This window comes from Bufo bufo, chromosome 4 (assembly GCF_905171765.1).
Source record: "Bufo bufo chromosome 4, aBufBuf1.1, whole genome shotgun sequence".
In the NCBI taxonomy this organism is placed as follows: Eukaryota; Metazoa; Chordata; class Amphibia; order Anura; family Bufonidae; genus Bufo; species Bufo bufo.
The window spans coordinates 86,914,718-86,930,190 of record NC_053392.1 but is presented as its reverse complement, the minus strand read 5'-3'; positions in this window follow the sequence as shown (position 1 = coordinate 86,930,190).

The window sequence follows — 15,473 nt, the reverse complement described above, 5'->3', positions numbered from 1 at the left end:
TCGGGGGGGGGGGGGGGGAGTTGGGTGCCCTGCAGGACGGATCATGCTCGTCCCGAAGCAGCATGGGAGTGGTGGGACACACGGGGCCGGGAGCGAGTATCGACGTGCGCCGACCCCGCGACCAGACGCACCAAAGCCCAGAGGATGGGTCGGGTGAGGCCCTGTGGAGGAGGTGACCTGCAGGCCGGATCTTACCCATCCTGACGCCGCATGAGAGTGGTGAGGCACTCGGATCCGGGAGCGAATATCGACGTGCGTTCCACGCTGGAACGCACGCCGACCCCGCGAGCCGGAAGCATGTGACCGCTGCTCGGAGGAGCCCTGTTGAGCGGACGGAACAGCATGCATTAGTTACCTGTCCTGGGGACGCGAACCACCGATGTATGTGTGGCGAACGTAGCGGTTGTTTGCAGAGCTCACAACGTGCAAGGGTGTAGCACAAGAGCGAGGCGACTCCTTATCCAGATTATGAACAAAAGCACCCTGAGGAGCTGGGGGCTGGAGCTTAAGAAGGTCAGATGCCCCTCCCACAAATTCAGGCTGACTTTTCAGCCTTCCAACTTGTATACACAGTGTCCACGTAACTGGATTTGTGCAATTTACAGATAAATATTACATACAGTGCCCAGATAAATCATGGCCGTCAACATAACATATGATAGACATCATTTTAAAGGGACACTGACAGGCCTTCTGAGCATAATTAGCTCTTTATATGCCCCCCTAGGTCTTATAATAAGTTCCCAATTCATATAAGTATTATCCCTGTGCGCATTATAAAACGTTAAAAATAATCTTTATAATCACCTCTCCTTTCTGCCCAAGGGGCGTTCTTTGTGGCGCATTTGTGCCCAGCCGCGTCCCAACTGCCGGGTCCTTAGACACGCCCATCTCATTAGTATTCACTTGGCGCAATGTGATCCCGGCGAGCGAGGCTGCCGGGCGCATGCGCATGATCTCCGAATGTCGGGGACTGAGAAATACCGCCCAGCGAAGTGAATACTAATGAGATGGGCGTGTCTAAGGACCCGGCAGTTGGGACGCGGCTGGGCACAAATGCGCCGCAAAGAACGCCCCTTGGGCAGAAAGGAGAGGTGATTATAAAGATTATTTTTAACGTTTTATAATGCGCACAGGGATAATACTTATATGAATTGGGAACTTATTATAAGACCTAGGGGGGCATATAAAGAGCTAACTATGCTCAGAAGGCCTGTCAGTGTCCCTTTAAGGCCTCATGCACACAACCGTTTTTTTTAAGGTCCGCAAAAACGGGGTCCGTAGGTCCGTGATCCGTGACCGTTTTTTCGCCCGTGGGTCTTCCTTGATTTTTGGAGGATCCACGGACATGAAAAAAAAGTCGTTTTGGTGTCCGCCTGGCCGTGCGGAGCCAAACGGATCCGTCCTGAATTACAATGCAAGTCAATGGGGACGGATCCGTTTGACGTTGACACAATATGGTGCAATTTCAAACGGATCCGTCCCCCATTGACTTTCAATGTAAAGTCAGGAGTTAATATACCATAGGATCTGAGTTTTCTCCAATCCGATGGTATATTTTAACTTGAAGCGTCCCCATCACCATGGGAACGCCTCTATGTTAGAATATACCATCGGATTTGAGTTAGATCGTGAAACTCAGATCCGACAGTATATTCTAACACAGAGGCGTTCCCATGGTGACCAGTATGCGCCCCACCCCGGCCCCCCTCCCTCCCTCTATTGTATTATCATTGGTGGCCAGTGTGCGCCCCCCCCGCCCCCCCTCCCTCCCTCTATTGTATTATAATTGGTGGCCAGTGTGCGCCCCCCCCCGGACCCCCTCCCTCTATTGTATTATCATTGGTGGTCATTGTGCGCCCCCCCCCGGCCCCCCCTCCCTCCCTCTATTGTATTATCATTGGTGGCCAGTGTGCGGGCCCCCCCTCCCTCCCTCTATTGTATTATCATTGGTGGCCAGTGTGCGCCCCCCCGGCCCCCCCTCCCTCCCCCTATTGTATTATCATTGGTGGCCAGTGTGCGCCCCCCCGGCCCCCCCTCTATTGTATTAATATCATTGGTGGCCAGTGTGCGGCCTCCCCCCCACCCCCCCTTCTGATCATTGGTGGCAGCGGAGAGTTCCGATCGGAGTCCCAGTTTAATCGCTGGGGCTCCGATCGGTAACCATGGCAACCAGGATGCTACTGCAGACCTGGTTGCCATGGTTACTTAGCAATATTAGAAGCGTCATACTTACCTGCTGCGCTGTCTGTGACCGGCCGGGAGCTCCTCCTACTGGTAAGTGACAGGTCTGTGCGGCACATTGCTTAATGATCTGTCACTTGCCATGGTTACCGATCGGAGCCCCAGCGATTAAACTGGGACTCCGATCGTAACTCTCCGATGCCACCAATGATCGGGGGGGGGGGGGGAGCCCGCACACTGGCCACCAATGATATTAATACAATAGAGGGGGGGCCGGGGGAGGCCGCACACTGGCCACCAATGATAATAGAATAGAGGGAGGGGGGGGGGCCGGGGGGGGCCGCACACTGTGCCACCAATGAAAATAATACAATAGAGGGAGGGACGGGGGGCCGCACTGGCCACCAATGAAATTAAAACTGGGGAGGGAGGGAGGTCTGCCCCCTGCTGCCTGGCAGCCCCTGATCTCTTATAGGGGGCTATGATATGCACAATTAACCCCTCAGGTGCAGCACCTGAGGGGTTAATTGTGCGGATCACAGCCCCCTGTAAGAGATCGGGTGCTGCCAGGCAGCAGGGGGCAGTCATGTACACAGTTCGTAGTATATTCTAACTAGAAGCGTCCCCATCACTATGGGAACGCCTGTGCGTTAGAATATACTGTCGGATATGAGTTTTCACGAAGTGAAAACTCAGCTCTGAAAAAGCTTTCATACAGACGGATCTTCGGATCAGTCTGTATGAAAGTAACCTACGGCCACGGATCACGGACGCGGATGCCAATCTTGTGTGCATCCGTGTTCTTTCACGGACCCATTGACTTGAATGGGTCCGTGAACCGTTGTCCTAAAAAATAGGACAGGTCATATTTTTGTTAAAGGACAGGAAACACGGATCACGGATGCGGCTGCAAAACGGTGCATTTTCCGATTTTTCCACGGACCCATTGAAAGTCAATAGGTCAGCGAAAAAAAAACGGAAAACGGCACAACACCCACGGATGCACACAACGGTCGTGTGCATGAGGCTAATGATTAAAAGTGGTAAGACATAATATTACCATTAAGTTATATGTAGCAGGTTTCTGTAGTAGGTTTGTTCAGGTTTTTATGGTAATTGACTATGTGATTTTACTGGCAGAACACACAGATTTATTAGGCTGCACCGGTTGAAGCCGCTGTCACTGTAAAACCACATTCTCTTTCGTTATGCATGTTTTGTGAAACTGGAGCTCCACATGTAGCGTTCTCAGACCACAAGATGCTGATAAAAGTTAAAGTAGGTGGAGTAGCTGGAGAGAAGATGGTTTATAGTCTATCTCAGACATTCGGACATCAACCCCGGACAAAGGCACGCGGAAACGCGAGTTGGGGTAGCGCCATCCTGGGTGATATAGCACACGGTCATTTCTGGTGAGTCTCTGCTCTGTTTTACCTATACGGCACCTGATTTAGGATATTCCTTACCTAGTTACTACTGAGGTTTGCTCTTACTTTATTCATGTTGCACTTGCATTGCAAACCCCTTTTTCCAGCCTTTTTTGCCGTGTAGGTTCTTTTCTGACCGCTGACTCCTTCATTATTTAGGCTGCATTTATTTCGGTCATTGGTTGGTCACTGTACCGTATATAATCTATTCCATTGATCACCATTTTTTACATTTGGCCTGTGTGCTATCCCAGGGTGGCGCTCTTTTTCTGCTTCCATTCACTTTTTAACGGCACATCACTTATTGCTTTGTATATCTTTTTAATCATGTTACAATAAAATTATATTTTTACTTTTGGTACTATGAGCTCTATTTTCTTGTTTTTTCGCCTGATCAACCTCAACAAGTAGGAGACCAGTGGACCTCAATCTGTTGACGCCTGTAATCCAGCAGAACACACCGCTGTCTATAGTTTGCTGGTAATCATGGCTCAAGGCTGATGATCAGGGCAAACATTGGAAAGAAGTGCTCCTTGGAACGCTCATTCCTGATAATTGCCCTGTGTAAAGATGCAGACAACAAAATCATTGTTTCTGGCAACAGATTCTGCTGTGTAAATAGGAATCTGCTGCACAAAAACAATGATTATCTCCGAGGATGAGCGATTGCGACAGTGATCCCTCGTCCCCATACGGAGTCCGAGGAGATGATTGCTGCACGATCAGGCAATTATCAGGAATGAATGGTTCATATGACTAGCAATGACGACATTCAAATTATCTGGTGCTGATAATTAGCGGTTCTTTGACAAGATAAGCTGGTTGTAGACTCTTTGTCTCTATTCCACTTTCCTTCTCCATTAACCGCTTCATTACCGGGCGATTTTCTGTTTTTGGATTTTTGTTTTTTACTCCCTGCGCTTTTTTGGGGGAGTTTAATAAGCGGGAAAAAATTGCGAATCAGACACTTTTATTTTTATTTTCCGTTACTGCATTCACTATACAAGATAAATAAGTTTATATTTTAATAGTATAGACATTTTGGGACATGGCGAAGCCCATGATGTTTGTTTGTTTTGTTTTTTTGCTTATTTCTATTATGAGGAAAGGGAGATTAGATTTTTTGCATTTATTTTATATTTTTTAGAACTTTTTTTAACTTTCTTCTTCGCACCCCCCCCCCCTTCGCACCCCCCCCCCTTATTTCGGTCATTGGTTGGTCACTGTACCGTATATAATCTATTCCATTGATCACCATTTTTTACATTTGGCCTGTGAGCTATCCCAGGGTGGCGCTCTTTTTCTGCTTCCATTCACTTTTTAACGGCACATCACTTATTGCTTTGTATATCTTTTTAATCATGTTACAATAAAATTATATTTTTACTTTTGGTACTATGAGCTCTATTTTCTTGTTTTTTCGCCTGATCAACCTCAACAAGTAGGAGACCAGTGGACCTCAATCTGTTGACGCCTGTAATCCAGCAGAACACACCGCTGTCTATAGTTTGCTGGTAATCATGGCTCAAGGCTGATGATCAGGGCAAACATTGGAAAGGAGTGCTCCTTGGAACGCTCAATCCAGAGTATGCTCAACAAGCCCATGAGGCTTGAATATGCAATCTTCAATGTATTGCAGATTGGCTATGTTCTTATGGAGCCCTGTCCATGAGAACTGCAGCTGTAATAGGCTGATTTTCTTCAGAGAGACCCACTATTACCTCAAATGGGTGGCTTCCCCAATCTCAGAGCAGAGAAGCTGTTCAGGCTCTGGGAGCACAGCGCTCCAGGGGAGAGCCTCCTCAGCTTCCATGGTCACAATTGACCACGACATCTGAGGAGTTAAATGTCTGCGATTGGCATTATTGCTGATTACAGACATTGGCTCTGGGTATCTGCTGTTTTAAAGACCCTACAGCTGACATATAGATATAGTCGTATGGCGGTAGGGAAGCGGTTAACACTTGGCTTTGTTGAGATCAGTAATTGTAAAATTTGCAGCAAGTTTTAACAGATCTCTGAATGTTGCTGTGTCATTCTGATTGTGGTTAACATCTCAGGAATGAAGAAGCATAGTAGGAATGTCTACGAGCGTTCATTAAATTCATCAGTTGACCTAATACCATACGTGCCATCTCTGCTGGAATGTCTGGGCGGCTTCTGGAAAACGAGGAGACCTCTTTGACGTCTGAAGGAGCTAGCAAACCTCCTGGGCACTGCATGGAGGGCTGCTTTTTTCTGGAAATCAGCGACTTCATGAACTTCAACTGTATGTGACGCTGGGATGCTTTGTTATCTGCCGGGGCACCGAAATGTGCTTTGAGGGGGTGTGACTTGTCATGAAAATGGGTGTGGTATAGGTGAAATTGGGCAAGGTTGGCGGAAAGGGCAATGTCAATGCCCAGAACATGCCCGCCATGCTTCATGTGCCTCATCTACTGTCTGCCAGATTCACAATGTCAAATATAGGCAAGTATGCCTAATGCTGCCTATGCGGTTGTTTATTCCATAATTTCCACGGTGTATGGGGTATGAACGCTACTGAACTAAAGACAGAGGCAATACTGGTTAGAGGATGCGGACCTTGGTGAGAGGGATACACCATTGATGGCTAGTTGAAAAGTGCATCAGGTCAAATTATCCTAGTCCTATCCCACGAGCAATATGAACCCCTTCCCACAGGCACAGAAAGTTTAGGAGCAGGAGGATAAGGACTAGCTTTAAGCTTCTATCACACATAAATTTGGTTGGATGCTTCATGTTACATGCATATTTTCAATTGAACTCACTAAAAGAGTAGAAAATTGTGTGCGTTATATTATATATTAAAGGGATATTCTGGTTATATTAAATTATCCTCTATCCACATGGGGGATAACTATTAAATCGGCGGAGGGTTCAACCGTGACCGCACCAATCCTAAGAATGGAGGCTCGTACTTCTTTATGGGACTGAGCGCTGGACTCAGCTATCTCTGGTAGGCCCATAGAGAATGAATTGTACGGCACAGAGTATGCTCAACAAGCCAATCCATTCATATCAGTGGGCTATGTAGGGTATTTTGCTCCCATTCTAGTGATCGTGGTGGTCCCAGCAGCCGAATTCCCCTAAACTCTTAAGGCAACACAGGCTAGAAAGGGTCCTCTGCCACATAAGAAGACACCTGTATTATAAATGATAAATGGTGGGTGGGAGCGTTTTAAAGATTTAGCATTGGGGCCTAGGAGCTGCATGTTACACCTTTGAGTTCAAATATTCTCTATGCTGAACAATCTGCAAATGGAGTTAAAAATATACCGTATTTTTTGCCCTATAAGACGCACTTGCCCGTTAGACACACCTAGGTTTTAGAGGAGAAAAATAAGATTTTTTTTTCCCATCAGACCTCAATGTTAACCAATGTTAAAGGGGTTCTACACTTTCATTTAACTAATGATCTATCCTCTGGATAGATCATCAGCTTCTGATCGACGGGGGTCCGACACCCGGGACCCCCGCCGATCAGCTGTTTGAGAAGGCAGCGGCCGCGGCCTTCTCACTGTTTACCGCCAGCCCACTGACGTCACGACTAGTATCAACTAGCATGGGCGGGGCTAAGCTCCATTCAAGTGAACGGAGCTTAGCCGCGCCCAGGCCAATGATACTAGTCGTGACGTCACTCGGCCTGCGGTAAACAGTGAGAAGGCCGCGGCGCTGCTGGAGCGCTGCTGCCTTCTCAAACAGCTGATCGGCGGGGGCCCCGGGTGTCGGACCCCCGCCGATCAGAAGCTGATGATCTATCCAGAGGATAGATCATCAGTTAAATGAAAGTGCAGAACCCCTTTAATCAGACCCCCAATCAGACCACATATCAGACCCCTAATGATAAGAAGACCCCCAATCAGACCTCAGATCAGACCCCCCCATGTTAATCAGACCTCAGATTAGACAAAGCAAAAAAAAAATTTTAACTCACCTCTCCTGCACTAAAAGCTGCCGCCGCTCTGAGATCCAGCCCTCTTTCTGCCACGCTAGCTTTGACCCGATGTCACACAGCGTGAGGTCACAGAGCGCGCCGATGTCCTCACGCAGTGCGCACAGGTCACAGCACAGCGTGCAGAGCCCTGCAGAAGACTAGGAAGTGGCAAGTATAGAGCCCGCACAGGGAGTTCTGTAGTCACCGCTCCCCTGTCCTCCTGTATAAAAAAAGCACTTCCATAAAGGAAGCATTTATTATCATTCACCCCATAAGACGCATTGCCGTTTTTCCCCACTTTGAGGGGGGGGGGGGAAGTGGAGTGCGTCTTATAGGACTAAAAATATGGTAAGTAGTTTGAAAAGGTTTTACAGCCCTTGAGGATGGTACACTGACAAGGGTATGTTCACATGTGCTTCGGAGGCTCCATCACAGAAATTGTCAATATTATAGGAGAGAAAAGTCCTGCAAGCATATAGTTAAGCACAAAATAAAATGCTTTACAACAAATTGAATATCCAGTTCTAATAGCATGAGATTAGGATGTATCTATAATACTCCCAATAGGTAAATGTATCTCCTAACAGGAAGAACATACATTTGTGAAGTAGGGCCTTCACACTCAAAGAACACCTCTCACCAAGTACCCAATGACACCCAGTTGTCAATTTGTTCATGGACTCCGCAAAAAACAAACAAACAAAAAACGGAACGAACTGTGCTGTCCGCATCCATGTGTCTATTCCGCAAATTATAGAACATGCCATTTCTAGTGATGGGAGTGGGAAAAATGCGTAGTGCACATGAAAGGTATCTAGATTTTCTGGATCCATGGTTTGGGGGTCCCCAATATGGACATGGTTTGTGTGCATGAGGCCTAACTAAAAGCCACACTGCAAAAAAAATAATTTACAGGGCAGATTATACAAAGGAGGCATTCACATCACCGTTTGCCTTAAAAAAAAAAAAATGGATCCAATATTTAAGCATCAGTTAAGATCAGTTTTTGTGTCACTTCTGTCAGAGATCAGTTAATTTTGATGGGAGAAAAAATCCTGCAAAAAATACCTTTTCTCCCATCAAAAATAACTCTCTGACGAAGTGACACAAACTGATCATAACTGATGTTTAATAAAAGATGGATCCGTTATCTTTAGGGCTCTTGCATACAAACGTATTTTTTGTCCATGTCCGTTCCGTTTTTTTTGCAGTCCATATGCGGAACTATTCATTTCAATGGGGCCGCAAAAAAAAGGAAACGACTCAGTGTGCATTCCGTATGTCTGCAAGTCCGTTCTGCAAAAAATAGAACATGTGTAACGGGGTTCCGAAGGTGCACTCGGTCCCCCATTTCCCGCAGACCTGTTGCTTAGCTTTGGGAATGAGGATCTGTGTTTGACCTCATTCCCAGGCGGCGTTACTAGCTGGGTGGCTCCCTGCTCCTAAGTCTGCCTTGAGCGCCGAGCTGATCACTCGGTGCTCGACTGGTTGGTCTGTCGGTCATGTGACGCTGGCCACGTCACATGACCCTCACTCCCCACTATAAATACAGGAACTTGGAGATGTAACACGGACATTGGAGATGTAACACGGACGTCACACCAATGCCATCTATTTGCGGATCCGTGTTTTGCGGACTGCAAAATACATATGGTCATGTGCATGAGCCCTTAGTGAAAAAAGTGATGCTAACTGAGAATAACTGATGCTCAAAATAAAAGATGTTTTTTTTATTTTTCTGTTCTTCTGACGGATCAGAACTGAAAGCCAACGGTCATGTGAACGCACCCGAAGGTCTCATGCACACAAATGTATTTTGTATCCATATCCGTGCCACATTTTTGGCGGATTGCACGTAGATCCATTCATTGTTATGGGTCTGCAAAAAAAAACCAACCACAAATGGATGTCATCCGTGTGCCTGTTCCGTGAAAAGATAGAAGATGACCTATTCTGCCTGCAAAATGTAAACCATGGACCCCTGATGTCAGCGGGCCCGCAAAAATACGGACACAACACGGACGTCGCCCATGTTTTGTGGAATGCAAATGGATGCGGTTGTGTGCATGATGCCTAAGGGCTCATGCACATGACCGCATGTATTTTGCGGTCCGCAAAAAACAGATCCGCAAAAAATATGGATGACGTCCGTGTGCATTCCGTATTTTGCAGAACGGAACAGCTGGCTCCTAATAGAACAGTGTCTGTTATGCGGACAATAATAGGGACATGTTCTATTTTTTTACGGAACGGAAATGCGGATATACAGAAACGGAATGCACGCGGAGTAACGCCTGTATTTTTTTTAATTAATGGTTCGCCTAAAAAATAAAAAAAAACTACGGACACGGAAATAAAATACGTTTGCGTGCATGAGTCTTAAAGGGAACCTGTCACCATGTTCTGACATATAAAACCAAATGTACCTTAATGCTTGTTTACCCTGTGTGAGGATTCGCTCTGGTAGTTGGGATAAGAGGGTGCAGTACAGAGGCAAAGTACAAGTTCGTAATTCAAATGTCCGTGTTTATTCACACATAAGGTCAAACAAAAAACACTCTTTGCAAGGTTGGTGTTTGTTCACACCAAGTATAAAGTTCGTACATAACAAAGAAAGGTCACCTTGTCGGCGGTGTTCTGCCTCCAGCAGTCAAATTGCGGGCTTTAGGTGGCCTGCTCTCCCAACACACAGGTCTCAGCTTTGCAGCCCAGCACAGGTCTCAGTTCCCACACCAGCAATTGCCAGAGCTCCTCTGTCAGAGAGAGGTAATCACTCCTAGCTGACACTGCTGGCTGGGTTTTTTATAGGCCAGCCAAGACCCGGCCTGGAACGCGGGGAGTAGTCACCCACCCATCACTTTGACTACTCCAGTAAGAGCCGTCCCAGATCAGCTATACAGGCCATACTAAAATAGCAAGTGTCAATCAGCATTAGCTGTCGCTGACACCTAAAAATACCGGCTCTTCACCGAGGCAGGAACCTCGGGGACACATACCTTCAGTCACGACCAACCCTTGCGGCTTTCTACACCTGATAGTTCCCAGCGATCGATCCATAATCTTCTCAGGACTAACCTGTCCTATTTTATCGCCATATAATGCTTTCCCGCCGTTATGCTCATTAGCATAAATAATTCCTTCCCCTCACACCAATCATAGCCTGTTTCCCTCCCCCTAGACTTTGATTGACAGCCAATTTCTGCCCTCACTGCTTGTAATCTCGTCTGAAATCGCGCACATGCGCACTTGCCCTTTTATAAAAGACCAATCAGCTAGCTTAGTGTATGTCCCCTCCCCCTCACGCCACTACGTGTGGAAGTAAATAAGGAATGCACATTACCGGAGGGCAACTACGTACATCATGTGGTAGCGTTGCGATACTGCCCGAAATGAATACTGCGCATGCGCGAGATTTTATCTATAGGGGCGTTTCTTTCGCTGAGGCGCTTTACTCAGAGAAAATATGACTCTTCTCTGGTCAAGCATGTAAGATATCACTCGTTTCTGTTAATTAGCATAAAAGGCGGGGAAAGCGTTAAGCCTCATGCAGACGTCCGTGGAACACCGTCCGTGAGATACCGGACTGGCATTGCAGGAGCGCACGGCGTCATTGATTGCTATGACGCCGTGCGCTTCGTGCCGTCGCTGCTGTACCAGTAATAAACTCTATAGATCATACGAGTGTTTTATTGTACTGCGGCGGCGGCACAAAGCGCACGGCGTTATAGCAACCAGTGACGCCGTGTGCTCCTGCAATGCCAGTCCGGTATCTCACGAATGTCTGCATGAGGCTTTATAGGGCGATAAAATAGGACAGGTTAGTCTGAGAAGATTATGGATCGATCGCTGGGAACTTTCAGGGTAAACAAGCATAAAGGTACATTTGGTTTTATATGGCAGAACATGGTGACAGGTTCCCTTTAAGACTGACGTTTCCTACACCAGTGTTACTAAGAGGCTCACTGGAGGTTAGGTGCATCCAATTATTGAGAGGCGTACACCTTTTAATAAATTAGGTTCCCTCTTTCGGCAGTCCATGCACTAAATGCTAAAACAGTGCCAGCTCTGAACTCTGCCAAACTGTGTTCTGCTAACCAGGTTAAAGGGGTTGTCCGGGTTCAGACACCCATGCAGCCCCACTGATATGAGCATGAAATGCTCCGATGCTCTCCTTTAACCCTGCGCTGAATCACGCAGAGCAAAGGCATTTTCAGGAGATCCGGGTGACATCACTGGCACTGATGGGCAGGCTTAGCGCTGCCCTAGACTATAAAACGGCTAGGGCAGCACTAAAGCCCGCCCATTAGAGCCGGTAACGCCACCAAACACACTGCTGGGCGGAAGACTCCGCCCGGCATTGTGTTATTGTCAATAAAAAAAAGCCCTTGTCCTGCGCGATCCAGCGCAGGGAAAGGGAGAGCATCGGAGGCATAAATGCTCTGACACTAACATCGGGGGGAGCCTGGGTGGAATTCTGGGTATGTCCGAGTTCAGCTCAGAATCCGGACAACCCCTTTAATGTAACAGATGAGATGAGAAATTCTCTCTCCTACTCACACCAGAACCATACAAGTCACTGTAAGGCGACCTGCAGAAATCGACCTGCAGAAAATGCGATAAAAACCTCACACAAATCCGCACTATTTATCTTGGTTTTGGTGGGTATTTTTTGCGTGGTTTTTATGTGGTTTTTTTTTTGCTGTAGATTTTCTGTTTTTTACAATTTAAAAAACATTAAAATCCTCTCGGCAGGTCAGTTTCTGCAAAAATACACAAAGTGTATCTGAGATTTGTTAAATATCATTTCACTTTTCTGGTACTGTATTATTCTGCTTAGGCTGCGCTCACATCTCCGTTTCGGAGATTCAGCAGCCTAATCCAGCGCAAATGACGGCTGTTGGCCAGACAAAAAAATGTTGCATGCATTTATGAGGAAATTGGCCGGATCACTGCCAATTTTATTGCAATCAAAGGTGATCCAGCGGAGAAGTAGAGGATCCGGCAATGGACGGATCCATGAGATCTGGCCAGGCTGCTCGGTGCAGAAACACTGTGCCGGATCTCTGAACGGAAATGTAAATGAGGCCTAATGTGGAACATATCCAGTTACCCTTAGGCTGGGTTCACACTTGAGCGTTTTACAGCGCGTTCAAACGCGCTGTAAAACGCTCAACACATGAAAACCAATGCTTCCCTATGGCCCTGGTTCTCACTTGAGCGTTTTACAGCGCTGAAAAACGCGCTGTAAAAACGCCCTACGCTCAAACAAGTACTTGAGCTTCTTTGGGGCGTTTTGACGCGCGTTTGTGGCCATAGGACATTGCAGTCAATCACACAAACGCGCGTCAAACGCGCGTTTACTATTGCAAAAAAACGCTCGTCGAAACGCGCGTCAAAAACGCGCGTTAAACGCGCATATCAAAGACGCTCAGGTCTGAACCCAGCCTAAGGCTTTCTTGGCGGCGCTCAGAGGTGGAGGGGCGGGTGGTCCAGTAGTCACAGCGCTTCTGCTTTTTCCTTGGCGGCACCGATGGCGTCCATCACTGCTGGAGCTAAATGATAGAGTTCCCGCTAACTGCTGCTTAGGGCTCATGCACATGAACGTATTTTTCTTCTGTTTCCGTTCTGGTTTTTTTACAGGTCTGTATGCGGAACCGTTCATTTCAAAGGGGCTGCGTGCATTCTGTTTCCATATGTCTGCATATCTGTTTAGCAAAAAAAAAAAAAAAAAAAAAGAACATGTCCTATTTTGCAGACAAGGACAGGTTTGGTTACAATGGATCCGTAAAAAACACTGATGCAACACGGACGTCACACAGATTTCCTCCGTGTTTTGCGGACCAAAAAATACATATGGCTGTGTGCATGAGCCTTAACCCCCAAACGGAGGACATGATAGCCGGGACTATAGGTAAAGAACACTTCAACACACAGAATGGAAACCATATTCTATATAACAGCAACAGCCAAATTACACTAGAAATCTACAACATAATCACTGTTTTATTCACCAAACTTGGGTCCTACTTGTGATAATTAACTTCTTTCCTCGCTGCCTATAAGAGTCTGCTATTAGACATTACATGGAGGAGAGAACTACAACTCCTATTATGTCTAGCCTTGTTATGTGATATCAGAGGACATTATAGAGAGGTATGAGGAGAGAACTACAACTCCTAGCATGCCCCAGCCTGTTATGTGATAATCAGAGGACATTACTGGGAGAACTTGAGAAGGTATGAGGGGAGAACTACAACTCCCAGAATGCCCAGGCTGTTATTATGTGCTATCAGAGGACATTACAGGAGGAGGAGGAATAAACATGCTTAGACTATTATTATGTGATATCAGAAAACATTACACGGAGGAAGTATGAGGAGAGAACTACAACTCCTCAGCATTTATCTGGTTCTCCCCACTGAATCCATGACTTCTCCACTTTCCTTTCCTCTGTTCCGAGTTCTGCGGGTGACATCATCACAGGTCCTTCACCACCACTTCTCCTTTCCACTGCTGTGCTCCGCCCCTCCTGCAATGATGACATTATGGTGACACTATTTTCTCCCCAAAAATAGGTACATTTCAAAATATTATGTTTTGCTAACAAATTAAAGTTGGTGGGAATTAATACCAATTTTCTGTACTTTCTATGGCTGAATTGAAAAAACTCTGAAATGTTTGTATTGCTTTACTGATCCCCATATGAAACTAAGGAGGAACTATTTGCTGGCAGTAATTGGTCAGCTAGTGCAACTGGCGCCTCCCCCAAGGGCTCTTTATGTAACGCGACCCAGGTGTAGGAATGCCAAGTGGTGTACTGTGGCCTAAAATGTCCCTTTTCGTGTGTCACAGTGCTCCTACCTGGATACGGCTGGAACCCCAGGCTTTGCACTGAAGCAATAATTAGGGGGAATAATTTTTGAATTTGCAAGGAAAATTTAGTCCAGATCTTGTATGTAGTTGAATAGCAGCTTTACTTTGCATAAACGTTCTCCAAAAACAGTTTACAGACTTTGTCTTGGTCTCAGCAGGCTTTAGCATGAAACTGGCAGGCAAACTCGACTCTGCTACATCTGTTTCTCTCTGGCTCTGCTGTGCTGACAGGCTGACTGTATGCCTTTGCTTCTTCTGTATGTTGCAGCTTCTCTTTGTACGGTCTGTCTGTAGTTGATAAGGCCAAGGAACCTTCCTCCTGGCTCTAAAGCTCTAAGCTTTGGCCTCCATAGCAGCAGAGCTTAGGGTTGCTCTTGCTGGCTTGGGCGTGTCCAGGCAGAGACGTGCCCTGCACACCTTCCCCAAGCAGGGGGTAAGCTAGACCTAACTAGAAACGGGTCCCCACCCTTTCTGCAGGAAGTGGGACTGCCCCACTCCCCTCCAGAGGGGGGTTAGAATGGAATGTAAGGTTCCATGTTAAGTACAGCTCTGCCATATTTGCTGCCACCTGCTGGTGAACCAGGCACATTACATATGAACATAACAGTTGCAAACATTAGAAATGCACAGTGTATAGGACCTGAACAAAATACATAAGATGACGCTTTGTTAGCCCATTAGAGATAGTAGCGGGGTGAAGAAGTGGTAATGCCACTCTGGGGCGTTACACTAGCAGAGACAAGAACCCTGTGTCCCATATTTCATATTGCACCTCATGCTTTACAAATGTACCCAGTATTGTAGGTTATAATGGAGCTGCAATATTTCCTTCCCCTAGAGGACGATGTTTTTGTCTGTGAATGGATGCGTCACCCCGGTCGCCCCTGGCTGTAGTCCACCCTGAACAAAAAGATGATATAAACCTGACTATCTATGGCGGCAGAAGCAAAGTTCAGCCTGTGAGATAACGTAACTGTGCCAGTGCCTGCAGCCCATGATTCATACGTGTTATGTTGCTAGGAGATTCCATTGTG